The sequence below is a fragment of the Tympanuchus pallidicinctus genome, unplaced genomic scaffold, assembly GCF_026119805.1.
Source record: "Tympanuchus pallidicinctus isolate F22 unplaced genomic scaffold, pur_lepc_1.0 scaffold2, whole genome shotgun sequence".
Lineage (NCBI taxonomy): Eukaryota > Metazoa > Chordata > Aves > Galliformes > Phasianidae > Tympanuchus > Tympanuchus pallidicinctus.
The window spans coordinates 26,549,205-26,563,667 of NW_026294721.1; the positions used below are offsets into that span (position 1 = coordinate 26,549,205).

Genomic DNA, 14,463 nt, shown 5'->3' on the forward strand with positions numbered 1-14,463 from the left:
AATTGTTTAAGAGCATACTAAAGATAAGAAGGTGAGGAAATGCATGAATAATATTTTCTGATGGAAGTCTGAAGGAGGAAATAAAGCATTACTAATGGCTAAAAAAATGTTCATTTGGGTCAAAATATTAAGAATATCCTTTTTGTCTATATTGAGAAGTGTGTTTCATTCAACATAGAGAGAAAACAAAAAACCCCAACCAACCCTTTTTAATACACAAGTATTCCATGTAAAATAGAAAGGAATCAGTAAAAGTAGATGAAAGCCATCTACATCAAAATGTTATGTAGTATTTGTATTGGAACTGCTGAGTCACGGCCTGAGCCTCTGATTGATCACCTGAGGTGAGCAATGAGTCAGCCAGAGGAACACAGGTGAAGGCAATTCACCTGTGCTGCCTCCTAGACCTATTTAAGAGCTGGCTACCAGTGGGGAAGGATCTCTTCTGGAAATCGTCTCTGCTGGTGTTTTGTGAGTGAGCCCAGGATAGGGGTAAGCTTTCTATTTATTCTCTTTTTGTTATCATAGTCTGCTTTGTCAAGCTTTCTTGTTTATTTCATAATTGTAATGTTTTAATATTTATTGATTATACAAATATCCTACAAAATAAAAAGATGAGTTCAAAGTCTTCCAGAATAAGGAAGGGATTGGCAAAGGTCCAATGATTTCCAGGAAATTGTATGTTATGTAAATGATGACGTTTCATTACTAATAGTTTTGGTAAATTAGAATTTCTTTTACCGTCTTCAAAAAGATTACAAATTGTCATTGTAAGCCATTTTTAGTTTTCTGAAAAATTTCAGCCATCCAACCTCTCAGTGGCAAGCTTTGGGTAAAAACTTTCATAAGTTTTTGTGAGAAATAACTTTATTTGCTAGCAGTCTGGTAGGGACAGAATCTGGTTTTCTGTGTTCTAGTCCACATTACTTGTCTATTCACTATTGAATCCACGCTACGGATACTGTGTCATATAATTAAAACAAAAAACAAAACAAAAAAAAAAAAACAAAAAAAAACCAACTTCATGAACCTTCAGGTAACTTAAATTTTTGACAGATGTCAACTAATGTTTTCATTTTCATTATCTTGTTTTCTGTTGCATTTGGATCTTTAATGTCATATCAGAGTCACGTTTGCCTCCAGAGGCAGAAAACAGCATGGCTGAGAAAAGAGTAAGAATCTTTCTGACTTGAAAGTCATAAATAACATGAAATTTCGTTTCCAAGGAAACTGCGGATTTCAGTTTGATAGAGGCTACACCATAAAGAAGGTATAAAATCCATCTTGTAAATTGTCTCTGTAGATGAAAAAGTCATGCAAAAGATTTGTAGTTTTGTAGACTTGTCTTTCTTGCCGTGAACAGAAATGAAGTTAATTTCTTTCATTCCATATGAATATGAACCACTAAAGACAACAGTGTCAAATTCTAAGAAAATCAGAGGACAAGTAATATCGCTACCTATGAAAAACAAGACCAAACACTGCAACTATTTCAGAAATCACAGTGAGACCCATTTTACTCTACTTAAATAATGAAAATCAAGAATATCTCCAACCTTTTGAGTGCAGTCATGGTCTTGTTTTTATACACAGAGTTTTATATGCTTGGAAAGACCCTCCACTGTTACGAAACTCTGTGACTCTACTAAAGATTATTGTTATATCAGCTGATACCTAGAATATCTCCACTAGTATTCAAAATAAGCCCACTTTATAGCCCACTGTGTCACCAAAACCAAGTGTCTAAGGGTAAAGGAATATAATTACTATATTTTCTGTCACTTTTATTACCAAAAGGAAACTCGGTAATGGATATTATGATAATAGTTTTTCAAACAAAAAATCTTACCATTACCTCTCTTAATTGCTATGAACTGCTTCTCACAGTCTTCACGGCTTAGGATATAAATACTCTTCTAGACTTGATGGGTGCCTGAGACAGGAGGATTCAGTCACCACTTCATTGCAGAGTAATTACAACTAAGTCTTTGATGTCTGAAATGCATGAAATTTCCTGAATACTTTTTAGGACAGTTATTAATCTTCAAACTGTTTCTTTCTACCTGGAATACAGTCAGACATTAAAAAAAATTCTTAAAAAGTGTTAACGTTTGATTTTGTTTTACACCTTAAATGATCATGATAATGAGAAAATTTCACATAAATATCTTGATACTTTGAGGCTGCTTGGCAAGGAATGTAAACAACCTAGATTTAAATCACTACTTCCAAAAATTGCTGTTTGGGAGTGTGGGCACTAGTCTATTAGTCAGTTCTCATGAATTCTAGGACAACATGCCATTTTATGAAATTCCTGAAAATGAAATACCACCTTCAGTAGATGAAACACTTGGTATGGAAATAACTGTACTAAGGCGGCGCAGCTTTCTGCATTCCTGTTGGTGATGTTGATATGTTCAATCATGCTGGCTGGTTGTTAGAAGTCTTATATTCTACAAAAAAAATGCCAATCCAGACAGTTGTGTAACAATATGGAGACAGAAGGAAAACATAGCCTCAATGCCTTAGAAGTTTAAAATCCTGCTTTAAGGTGAACTGTTCCATTAAAGTTCTTACAGAACAGCATGTAGATGACCGGGATAGAGTTTGTAGCCTCTGTGACAGAGATTATTAATTTTAAAAGATTCATTTATTTACTGATCTTCTTGTTCTTTTCTGTATTAGCTCAGTGCTCCTTTTGGGCTTGGCACCAAAGAATGAAGATAATTTCAAAAGAGCGTGCAAGAGCCTGGCTATATGGGAACTGTTGATCATGGCCTGAACCTCTGATTGACCACCTGAGGCAAACAATGAGTCAGCTGTGGGAGCACAGGTGAAGGCAATTCACTTGTGCTACTGGAAGGGGTGGAGCCTGGCTCCACCTGTCCTAGATCCCATTTATGTGCTGACTGCCACTGAGGAAGGATCTCTTTTTGGAGATTGCTCCTTGTGGAGTTTACTGTAAGCCTACAACACTGGTGAGCATTTTTCATTTATTATTTTTCCACCATGATAGTCTTGCTTAGCCTAAGCTCTATACGCCTATTGATTATACACTAGCTGACTTCATTGAATCAGCAGCCCAGGTGGAACCTAATTTCAAATGAGACAGTGGTATTGTATAACACAGATGCTACAACATAAATTTATGTGAATAAAAATTACAGTAAGGCAATCGTGTGAGTATTGTTTCTGCTATAATTTTAAATGAAGACCTGCCATTCTTAGTAATTTTATTGGTATTTGATATAGCTATAAATGAGACAGTTAAAGAGCTGGAGGCATTCTTGCTAAATTACTGTCAGCTGTGAAGCATGTGGTAATGCTTGTGAAACTGCTCCCTTTAGTGATTTTGAGACTTGCTTCTGTGTGAACAAAGTATATTTTATCCCGTAAGAAAAATGGGACATACCTACTACTTATAACACTGTAAGAGGATGTATGCATAATGATGGGTAGAACACAATTCAATAATTTCTTAATTGTGAGGAGGAAACATGTGAAAGAAAATGGGAACAGTAAACGGATATTCTTATCAATCTATGTTGCAGATTTCTTTTAAATTATAAGGCAGTTCTTTACCTCAGAGAAATGTCCATCTTATTGGAACCAGAAGGTCAGCTTATTCATTTATAGTCATACTGTCTCAGAGCTTACTAAGGATAATTTCAGTGATAAAAATGGCTTCTGCACCTCAGAATTACTCTATCCTTAGCTACGAATACTTTAGCTTTTTCTAAAGCAGTTACTGAAGTGCTGCTGTAATTATATATATATGTATATATATATATACATATACATACATGCACACAGATGGACACGTAAGACTAATTTTTTTATTCTGGTGAACACTGGTAAAATGTTAAACACAGAACAACCAAAGAATATATTTATTTGTTATATGGGGAGGATTTACTCTAATTTTACTGTTGTGAGCTTGTATCAGAGTCTTATAATTTAAAATGGAATTCTATATGAATGTGATTAACATATATTTTTTTTCATAAAACAGAGCTGATAATTTTTTCTGGAGATAATTTGAGGGTTTTTTCATTTGTTTTTTTTTTTTTTTTTTTTTTTTTGCTTTAAGGGTATGTACATGCATACAGAGAGAAGGAAAATCAGATCTAAAGCTTACTTATGCCTGTATTTAGTTAACAACAGAATGGGAATAATGTAGCTAGTACCTCCCAATCTATCTTCTGTCTGCAACAAATATAATGAATGTTAAAATACAACTTTATCAGAGAACAGAGAGTTGGCCAAATAACAGGAGAAATTAAATTTATGAACACTTGTTACAAGGCTGCTTCAAATAAACCTTCATTTGAAGTAGGTGCATTGTGTGTGTCTTCAAGTGAAGGAAATCTACTTTTTTTTTCTTTCCCCCCCCCCCTTTTTTTTTCCTGAGTATCTTCTAATGTTTTTAACAAAAACTATTCACGCAGTTATTCTCCAGTATGTGATGGATTAAGATGGATTAAGATTAAAATAAAAAGATACTTGCTTTAACAGGATTCTAAGAGAAAAGATTTTCTTCATGGAAATAAATACATAAATTTATGCATAGATTACAGTACATTGAGTAGGAAGATAGCAAACAAGTGAGACAGAATAAATTAACTCCTAGAGTTTCCAGTACTTTTCTGCCGGCCCTCTCTAAACACCTGGTTATGATAAAATTAAACAAAATGTCTACACCCTTTGTAAGTAGAAAGAGGGTATTTGCATGGCATCCAAGCTTCAACAATGTTAACAAAAATGATACCAAGGGTTTATGCTACAGGACTGACAAAGGATAATATAGGAGACAGTCATTTCGGAATCCTTGATGAATGGATCAGTTCTTCAGATAGAAGACTTCAAACATACACATACAATTATATATATGTGTATTTGTGTATATACAAGCAATGCAAATGTATTCCCCTTGGTACATGTGAGCCTGTATCCAAGTTAATATAATCTTATTACTGATTATTCATCAATATTTGGTTGTTGTTAATCTTCACAAAAGCATTTCTAATGCAGAAACATTGGATACTAAGCCTCTTTAGCCATGGTGCTATATCTGACTAAATATAATCATCTTCCCTGCTCCATTATCTTTCAAATGTTGTGTGCTCCAGAGTGCCATATTCTTTCACATAAACTCAAACTTGAACTTACAGTACTGAACATTCATGTCCCCTACTTTTCTCTCTGTGTGTGTGTGTATATACATAAGTACAGTTGTTTAAACCTAACCTCTCATTTTCATTGGTGCTGAGTTTATCTTCCAGTACCTGTACACTGAAAAGTTAAATGTTAACTAGTTTAGCTCATACATCATCTAATTTTCCTGCTTTGCTGCAGGATATTTTTCTACTGTACAGTTTGTTTCAGAATTTTTTTTTTCTGTATGAAGGACTCATGTAAAAACAATACATGTGGGAGGAAAAGAGGAATGGTTTACTGAAAGATTCATATTGTATACATATGAAATTTATATTTACTTTCAACAGAATGTTGTACTTTCCACAAGGTACATCTGCATTGCCCTTAACTCTATCAGCTGCTGCATATTGCTACTATTGGTGGACTTGGAATGTTAAGAGTTTTAATTACTGAATGAGACAGACACATTTTCAAGTCAAGCTCTGGGTTATTATTTTGTGTTCAGTGCAAAATAGACCTGTTTGATCTGTAATCATTATCCCTACTGTCCCTTGCCTTCTGTGTAACCTTTCCTCTCTGCGACCAAGCAATCTTCTTGTGACAGGCATGAGGAGTTTTCAGTGCTGTAATAGTTTGTATAACCCTCATGGATATTCTGTAGAATTATATGCCAGTCTCTGATTTAAATAAAACCCACCAATTTTTTTTTCTTCTTGTAATCTGTTAATGTTTGGTTTTCACCTACTATGAGTTGGCATTGGTGTTTGCTTGCACATAAATATATCTACTCTATCAGAATTCCTCATTAATAGCATGCGTGATTTTTTTTGGTTTTTCACATTTAAAATAGTTTGACTTTTAAACATGTTTATGGATGTTAATCTACTTTACCTGTTTTTTCACACAGTCAAAACATTATTTGTTTTTCCATTTTTCTTTCAGATATGCAAACTGTTTGTCATTTAGGTATATTGTTGCTTCTGTGGTAGACCAAACCTTACTTAAAATTACACATGTAAATTTGTTCATATTTAAATATAAACAGAACTTGAGGACTGCTTTGTATGCTCTAGAAATATTTACTGCTCCCAGTAAATGAATCTCACCACTAGTTCCTGGACTTCAGAGAATTTATTTCCAATGTTATCCTGGCTGAATTAATTTTATACATACTACAAATGCAGCTGTCAATTTTTCACTTTATCATTAAACTCAGATGTTCCGACATCTCTTATTTAATTACAAAAATGCATATCACATGCACTTTTATCTTTCTTGCTGACAATTTTTCTCTCTTCAGCTGGCACATCATACTAAATGTCTTTTCACACTTTTTTTCCCCAATAACATTAGTCTGGTAACAAAATCTATCTTAATACTTGCATTTCATTAGTCATTCTATATCCAAAAGAAGTAATCTCAACTTTCTTAAAAGATAAACTCCAATGGTTCATTCCTAATGGTTAAGTTTTAGCAGATAAAATTTAGCAGATAAAATTCTGCATTTTTAAAGGACTGCGTCATACTTTGATATTTGTGTTTGGATACTGTGGTGATTTAGGCACTGTGGTTGTTAATTCTTGTGGTCTCAATCTCCTTTCTTTTTCATTATAAGAAAAAAAAAAACCTGTAGTAATATTTTCTTTCCTCCTGCTGTTTGTTTTCCATTTGAACTAAAACTACTAAGAAGTGCTAACAAGGAATAGCAGTAGGTCAGTGACTTAAAAGTTAAGGTAAGCTGGATGATAACTCCATCTAGTCGTTGTGGGAGAAATATAATAGGGAAGATAATCTTAAAAAAAAAAAATAAAAAAAATTGCCATTTCCTACTGTAGAGTTGTTACCAAAGTACATCATCTCTGGAATAGAGAGTAAAGGGCAGGAAACTTTGGAATTTACTTTTCTTCAGCTGCTTAGATCTAAAGAACATCTACTTGAATCAAATGTGAAAAATTTTCTCCTGAAAAGTTGTTTCTCAAAAGAAATCTGCGAAGAAAAAACACTTGTTTGTATCCATAAGTTTTTTTTCTCTAATTTTTATGCAAATCTATGAGACTAGTCAAAGAAGTCCACATGCCTCAGTGGATAGTAGATATCCAAATGCACAGGCTAATGCCAGAGGTGAGAGATGTAAAACACTGGGACTAGACTTATAAAACACTACTCAATTTCTGGCTGCAACTCTTTAAAAGGGTTGTGCTGAAACAAAAGATCTTCATACTTACAGCTGAATCCGTTCTGATCAGACTGAGGCTTGTGTCATTCTGATCAGTGTTTGAAGATGAGCAGCCAGTAACTGAGGCCTCCACTGGGTCTCCTGACTCACACTCTTGCAGTAAAGAAAAAAATTCCAAGCAAATCCCCAAATGAAATCCATTTTCAGCCTTTTTTCTTCCATATTAGCCTATGCAAAATGCTGTTACCTTATTTCTTAAATTTCTATTAGAAAATATTAAATTTGGTTTGTGTTTTTTGTAAGAAGAACTGAAATAATGAATATTTATAACAGATTAGGTCTACAAGGCATAAATTACCATTTGATTAAGCTGTATGTAAATGAAATATTATTACTATAGTTTTAAATACATTTATTTTTATTAAAAATATTTTTATATTTCTAAATAGTAAATTTTAAATAGTTATAGACAGTGCTTTAATTCCCTTAGTTTTGATACTTATACCATGCACTTAATTTATACAATGCATTTTGAGATATTGATAGGATTAATGTTACTGAAATGGTTGCTTGGAGATAACTCTTGATATTCAGCACAACGCTATTAAAAGTTATTAAGAATCAAGTTCCAATCTTCTCAGGAGCAAAATTCTATCACAAGCCTGTTTCCAGGCAAAACAAAACAAAACAAAAAAGAAACCAAAAAACCAAAACATCACACACTCCATTTATGTGGAGGCAGTGCAGAGTACAGATAACTCATAAATAATCAGTGTTGATAACTTTACAGAGGTAATTAGAATATGTGTAAAGGGATTGAGATTTTTTTGAACAAATATAAAATTCTTCTAACAGAAGAATTATGGAGATGCACACAGTTTATATACCCACCTTTTGTTCAGATTATAACTGTACCTTTTACATCTATTTTTTCAGAAGTAGAAAAGGATGATTTTAAATAATACAAGCAAAGTCAACAATATGCTCAGATGGAATAGAGTATAAGATTGCATTTTGTGTGTTTTGTTTTTGCATTATAGCAAATCAGTGTCAATCAAATTAAAAAGTTGAGTCAGAAGCAGAAATACCTTTTTTAATGTTTTTTGTGAGACTTAGAAAAGTACAGGAACATTGATTATAATATAACAAAAGTAACAAGTACATGTATTAGATGATGTAAATGTATCATAAACCATGATTTTGAAAAATTGTACAGACCAATTAGAGCTCAAGTGATAACATCCATTACAATGACAGCACATAAGAAGTTGACTTTTGATAATGGTCCTAGGCATATGCCATGTTAAGATATTTTCAAGAAGTTTGAAAAACATATACTTATAAAGTAATATAAAAATTACCCTTGTGGTTTTCTGCTTAGTGGAAATGATGTCAGAGGAAAAAAAAAAAAAAAAAAAAAAAAAGTTAAAGGATGATTTGTGATGTAATGCATACTAGTTGTTCATGTATTCACTGGTCTAAACTAAAAATGCTCATTTTAGTTTGATTCTGTTGAACCTCATAAATTGCTATTCATATAGAAAATAGAAATAGAAGATTGCATGGAAAGTATGCAACACAAATGATGAATATAAATAAGAATAGATAGAAAATAAAATTATTTGATAATAATGAGTAAAAGTTGGCCAGTCTTACAAAAAAGAACATCCAGTGACTAATGATTCAATTAGAGATATTCATAATTTTCAGACCTTTTTAAGAAGGAAGAAAAAGTAATGCAGTCCAGATTCTTCAACAAAATATCTGAAGACATCTACTGAACATGTCCAATGCAATATATTTTGAGATCTTTTATTGGTAACTGATTATCTGTACAGAACACAGAGGACGAAAAGATGCAAGTGTAGGTATTCAGATGTAGCACAGGATGAGAAGGAACAAAGAGCATATGTCCAGTGACTGCAGGTGATGAAAAAGTGACAACTTGTTATTCAGTCTTTTTTTTTCAAGTCCTCACGAAGGTGACTGAAGAGCGACCAGCCCAAGGGCTTGTACTGTAAGGAATATATGATATGACTACTGGGACCACTATTAGAATAATAAAAGCTTTTTTGCTGTACTGATTCTACCTGAAAGAAAAAAGAAAACATCTTTAATTAAAGAATAAAGAAAGTAGGATTAGATAAATTGATTTCCATGTAGGGCTGTAATGATCAAGATAAGAGATGTAAAGAGAATACATTGAGAAAATCAGGAGTGAATATAGAAGTGTTGTGCAAGACCTGCTATAGTAATATGGGTACCAATGAACTAATGAGAGCACATTGTGGATAAAACATGAATAAAATGGGAATTTTAAATATGTATGAAGGTAAAATTGGTAGTGCTGCATTGTATAGGCTAATAATCAGTAATGCGTTTAAGATCTGTTTGGGTCAGGGTCTCTCTGACGATGAATAATGAAAGGTTCTATGATGATATTGGTAGTAATTGTAAGTTTTGTGGCAACCATGTTTGTGAAAGTTTCTTTATCAAAGAAGTCACCGCTGATGGTGACTGTTGAGATGAATGGAAGGCAATGTGGCAGGTTTGGATAAAAAAAGCTATATTACTCAAATTAACAATAACAGACTGCAGATTACAGGAAGCTGACATATACAGATTAAAAATGAAAATCTGAAGGGAAGAATTTGTAATTATTCATAAGAATGCCTGACTGAAGAGTAATGAACATAGTGCTTGTATGCAGTGGAGGGTGTGAGAAAGAAGCCAACATGGAAAATTATAGTTTTAACAGTTGGATTCTCCAAGCAGCCAAACAGAGCAAATATTGAAGATTTCAACAGAGAAGTAAATAAACTTTCAAGTACAAGTTCATCAAAGGCAGCTCATATTAGAAATAATAATTTTTGTCCTTTGGAGAACAACTAATTTTTCAAGTCAGTTAGAGACTTTGTTTCTCTCTAGTACCTACTTAGTAAAAGTTTTGACATTGTACCATCTAGGAGACTACTAATCCAAAAGGGGAAAACAAGTTTAGTGCATTAAATGTAGGGGAGACAATAAAGTATATGGAATGGAGACAATGGACTGTATTGAAAAGACAGTTGGGTTACAAAGATTAATCTTTTACTGAGGACCTTTACATAGATAAAATGAAAATATTACATGAAACCACAGAGAACTGTGGTACATTTCCAAGATGGTGAGCAGAAAACAATAGGTAATTATGAAATGTTGCAAAATATAAAGGACAAAATTGTAAACATCTAAATACTGCATTTACTTCATTATCTTCAGTTCATCTGATGAACACTTCATAGTGCTCATTTCAAAATACAGACAAACTAATAACAGCCAATGCTGTGTGGCTATGAAAGACTTGAAAAGCACGAAAAATGCTTGCAGTTGTGCTGCTGATAGTATACTAATGAGCAGGTTGTCTGTGGTTCACTGAAGAGCTAAAAGGTTGTGCACAAGGCAGATGTGATATCATGCTACAATATGCAGTCCCAGGATGAGCAAATATAGCATGCAAAGATTTAAATATTTTGTATCTGACCTTGAAAGCATGCTTAATGTTTGGCTAATCTAAATGCCTGTTAAAATACATGCTAGATGCATGACAGAAGGTAGTTTCAAATAGGATATAAAGGACAGTTATCGCTTGCAATCCCTGGTTGCCATCTTCTGAAACCTTCTGCATGCTGTTTAATCACTGCTACACAATGTTATGCTTATTATTTGCCAGACTGGGATAAAGGACAATGAGTGACAGCTTTGGTATTTGATCAAGCTTTGTGGCTGGATGAGATAAATGAGAGCCTTCTCTGGACTGGTATTAGAAATAGCTTCTAAGCAGTCAACTGAAGTAATTGAAGAAGTAGTTTTTGCAGTGCCAGCAATGATCAGTGAGCCAGAATGGCCAGTGGAAGAGTGATCCTGAAAGAACCTACTAGCAAAAAGAAATGTTTTTGTTGGTGATAGTGTAGTATTAATGTCACTGATGACAGATAATATCTGTCATCCAAAATTTAATAGAGAATTTCAACACACTTGTATGCAAGAGGAAATTTCAGCTGATTTTTGTACTGAGGTAGGGTAATAAGAACTGTTGATCTAGAATGTTGGACTAAACAGAGAGAAAAGCTTGTATAATCTGGCAAAATGAAAGCATGAAAGACTGAATGTTCCAGTGATAACACGCTAGCCGTGGAGAAGACTCTAAAGTTCAAAGGGGGAAATTCAAAACAAGAAAAAAACTGAGGCAGGCTTTGCAAAAAATAGCTTTGGTTGGAAATTAGAAATAAAAGTTTCCTAATTTTTGTTCAGTGACCATCCAAAACAAGTTTAAGATTGCAGTGGAGGCAGGAAACTTAACAACTTTTGTGGTAGATCTTAATAAACAGAACAATAACATTGTGTTCGTTACAGTGACAGCAAGATCAGGCAGGAAGCTCCTTTTTCTTTTGTGCTCTGGGTTTCTGTGCTAGGATCATTTTATATTCTTATAACCTTATTCTTTACAAGAAAACAATTTTCTTTATTCATACTGTGCCTCAAACACATCTTTTGTTTAATTTTGCCTTTATTTCTTTTATATATCTCTTTCCAGCTGGCACAAATCAATGAATTTCTGGTGAAAGCAAAAGAGAGAGTTATATTTTAGAAGTCTTCAGCTCCTTAGGAGATACTGCTACATGGAAAATGGGGAGTTACTAATATTCTAATCTGTATGCTACAGTGAGAAGGCTTGAAGCCTAGTGCAGATTTTATTTGAAGTAGACTATGTAGCAGAAACTCAGAGTCTACGTACAAAGCTGCTGTGATTTCTTTATATTGCCAGATAAGTTTTCCTATGCTTTCTTTGTTGCAGTTATTCACTGGATGTAGCTGATGTACATTTGTTGTTGTATTTGTGTAAAAAGGTTGCTATCGTAGAGGAACTTACCTACTTGAAATGCCTGGTGATAATACATGACGCTATTAAGATTAACAACCTTGTGATTAATACTAGAGAGCACATTTGCAATCAAATGGTCTATATCAATGAGGCATGTGGAGAACATTTTGTACATGAGTTCAGCAGTTCATGGAGTGGTGCCAATACTGGCATAAAACTACCCGTTATTTATTTCATGAACTCTGTTGTAGTGTTTCAGAAAGCTTAATCTTATATAAAACAGCATTTTTCATGTCTTAAAATAGATGCTTGTAATATGGTTTAGAATGTGCACATTGGCAGCCAACCTTGACCACATTGTGAAACAGAGCGCAATACAATATGATCTCCATTTCATGACTGCAGGCAGAAAAACTACAGAGAAAGCTCAGTGTACATTTTGCCCATTATTCAGATGAAGATGCAGATGTAGAAATGAATAACTGCTGCATTGCTTTGGAAAATCAAAGCCACCATTAACACAGTATGGAACAATGGGTGTTTTGCGACTTCTGCCAGTTTTGACTTTAGAGAAGTATTTCTTCCTGTCTTTAAGCAAAATTTGCATGACAGGTGGTTTTGAAAAGGAACAAAACGCACTTTTTCCCATAAAAAAGATATTATTATTTTAAATATATGCTACTGTTTTTTTTTTTGTTTTTTTTTTTTAAAGCATGATGATTTCTTGTTTTAGAAGCAATAAATGATTGCTTTTTCATAATTAATTGGATAATTCTTTTAGCCTTATCCTTACACCACTTTCTTGAAACACCAAGGAAAAATGTTTTTGTTTTATTAGGAAGGTACAGTTTTATAGAATTTTGTGGAAGACTGACAGATTTTAGGATAACATTTACTTAACAAGAAATAACTTTAAGAGTAAAGAGTGTAGATGCTGTGCAATTTGTTCTAGCTGCACTCGTGATCTCAGTTGCTGCAAAAAGTTTTTTTCTGGCCTTTGTGAAGAACAGATTTGTTATGGGACTGGATGATAAAACAATGTCTGAATATACATAATCAGGTAATAGCAGAGAAGAATATGCTTTATTATTACTGAAACTTATAAAACCTGCAGTTTCCATGCACATGCAGATCTCAAGGATCTCTAATGAAACTCTCTCTAAAATCCCTGCTATCAACTCTCCTTTTACCAGAACTTTAATTGTGAATAAGGTGAAGATGCAGGGCCCACCCCTAGTGTGACTTAGCCAGGTTATCTAGACTGCAGAGAGAGCCTGTAACAGTTACAGAAGGAATATTGCTGAGACTATCAATAGATCGAGAAAAAAACCAAAAACAAAGAGCAGTATAAAATCCAAACAGAAAGCGAAAGCTAATTAGTATTGTTGGAAGACCTTTAGGTTGAGTTGTCTGAGTTGTCATTGGAAGGATGGCTTTGTAGATAATGGCTGTAGAAATGTGATTTCAGTTATCACACTGGCAAAAATTCTGGAGACTCTTTACAGAAGTTTAAATTAAGCAAAAGCAGAGATGTTGACACAATTTTCCAAGTAATAACAGCTGAGCACTGGTTATTTTTCTGAGAGATTAAAGAAACTAGGAGAGGTAGAGAAATGACTGTAGCAAGATCTACTGGTAACAGACCGGCTGTTGACATGTTTATTGGAATTAGTATGGAATGTTTATTATGGACAAACTGCTGTAGCCTGCTATAAAGCTGTATAAACACAATATAGTTTAATATATAATGCACAGCTGTGAATTGATGTTGAGTTTAACCTTGGCATTTGGCTATAGCATTTTATTTCTTTTCCTTGCTTCATTAATGGAGTTCTTATAGTTTATAAGTATCACTGATAATTGATTGGTTTGGGTTTTTTTTTTTTGGACACTGAATGGAGGATTTATTTTTTTGCCTGTGTGACTCATGTAACTATAACATACATATGGATATATATATCTGTCTCATTAACGTAACAGATGATTTACATAATTGTCACATTTGGAAATGTCAATTTTCAATTTAATCTTAACATCATGCTAATATAGTCACTTCTCTTTGCTAACAGATATAATTAACATACAGTGACATACTAAGAGAAAGCCTCTTTCACTGGAGTCTTCTCTTGGTTGTACAACATACTCTCTGCTTCCTCATTTACTTATTTAATACAGCACCTCTTAAAGAAAAAGAGAAGGAAAATACATATCAGTAAACACTATTAGCTAATTTCAGTGCTTATTTTTGGGAAAGAACCATTATCTA

The 14,463-nt window shown here is 33.5% G+C and overlaps 2 long non-coding RNA genes across 2 annotated transcripts in view; both read left to right on the forward strand.

The window, feature by feature from the left end:
• Nucleotides 1-14,463, forward strand: part of LOC128080325 (uncharacterized) — a 987,521-nt gene that overhangs the window by 584,292 nt on the left and 388,766 nt on the right. The gene's annotated exons all lie outside the window — the stretch shown is intronic.
• LOC128080329 (uncharacterized) lies at nt 441-3,779 on the forward strand. Its single transcript, XR_008206610.1, has 3 exons — nt 441-492; nt 1,126-1,270; nt 2,686-3,779. It is a non-coding gene; the product is annotated as an uncharacterized LOC128080329 (long non-coding RNA).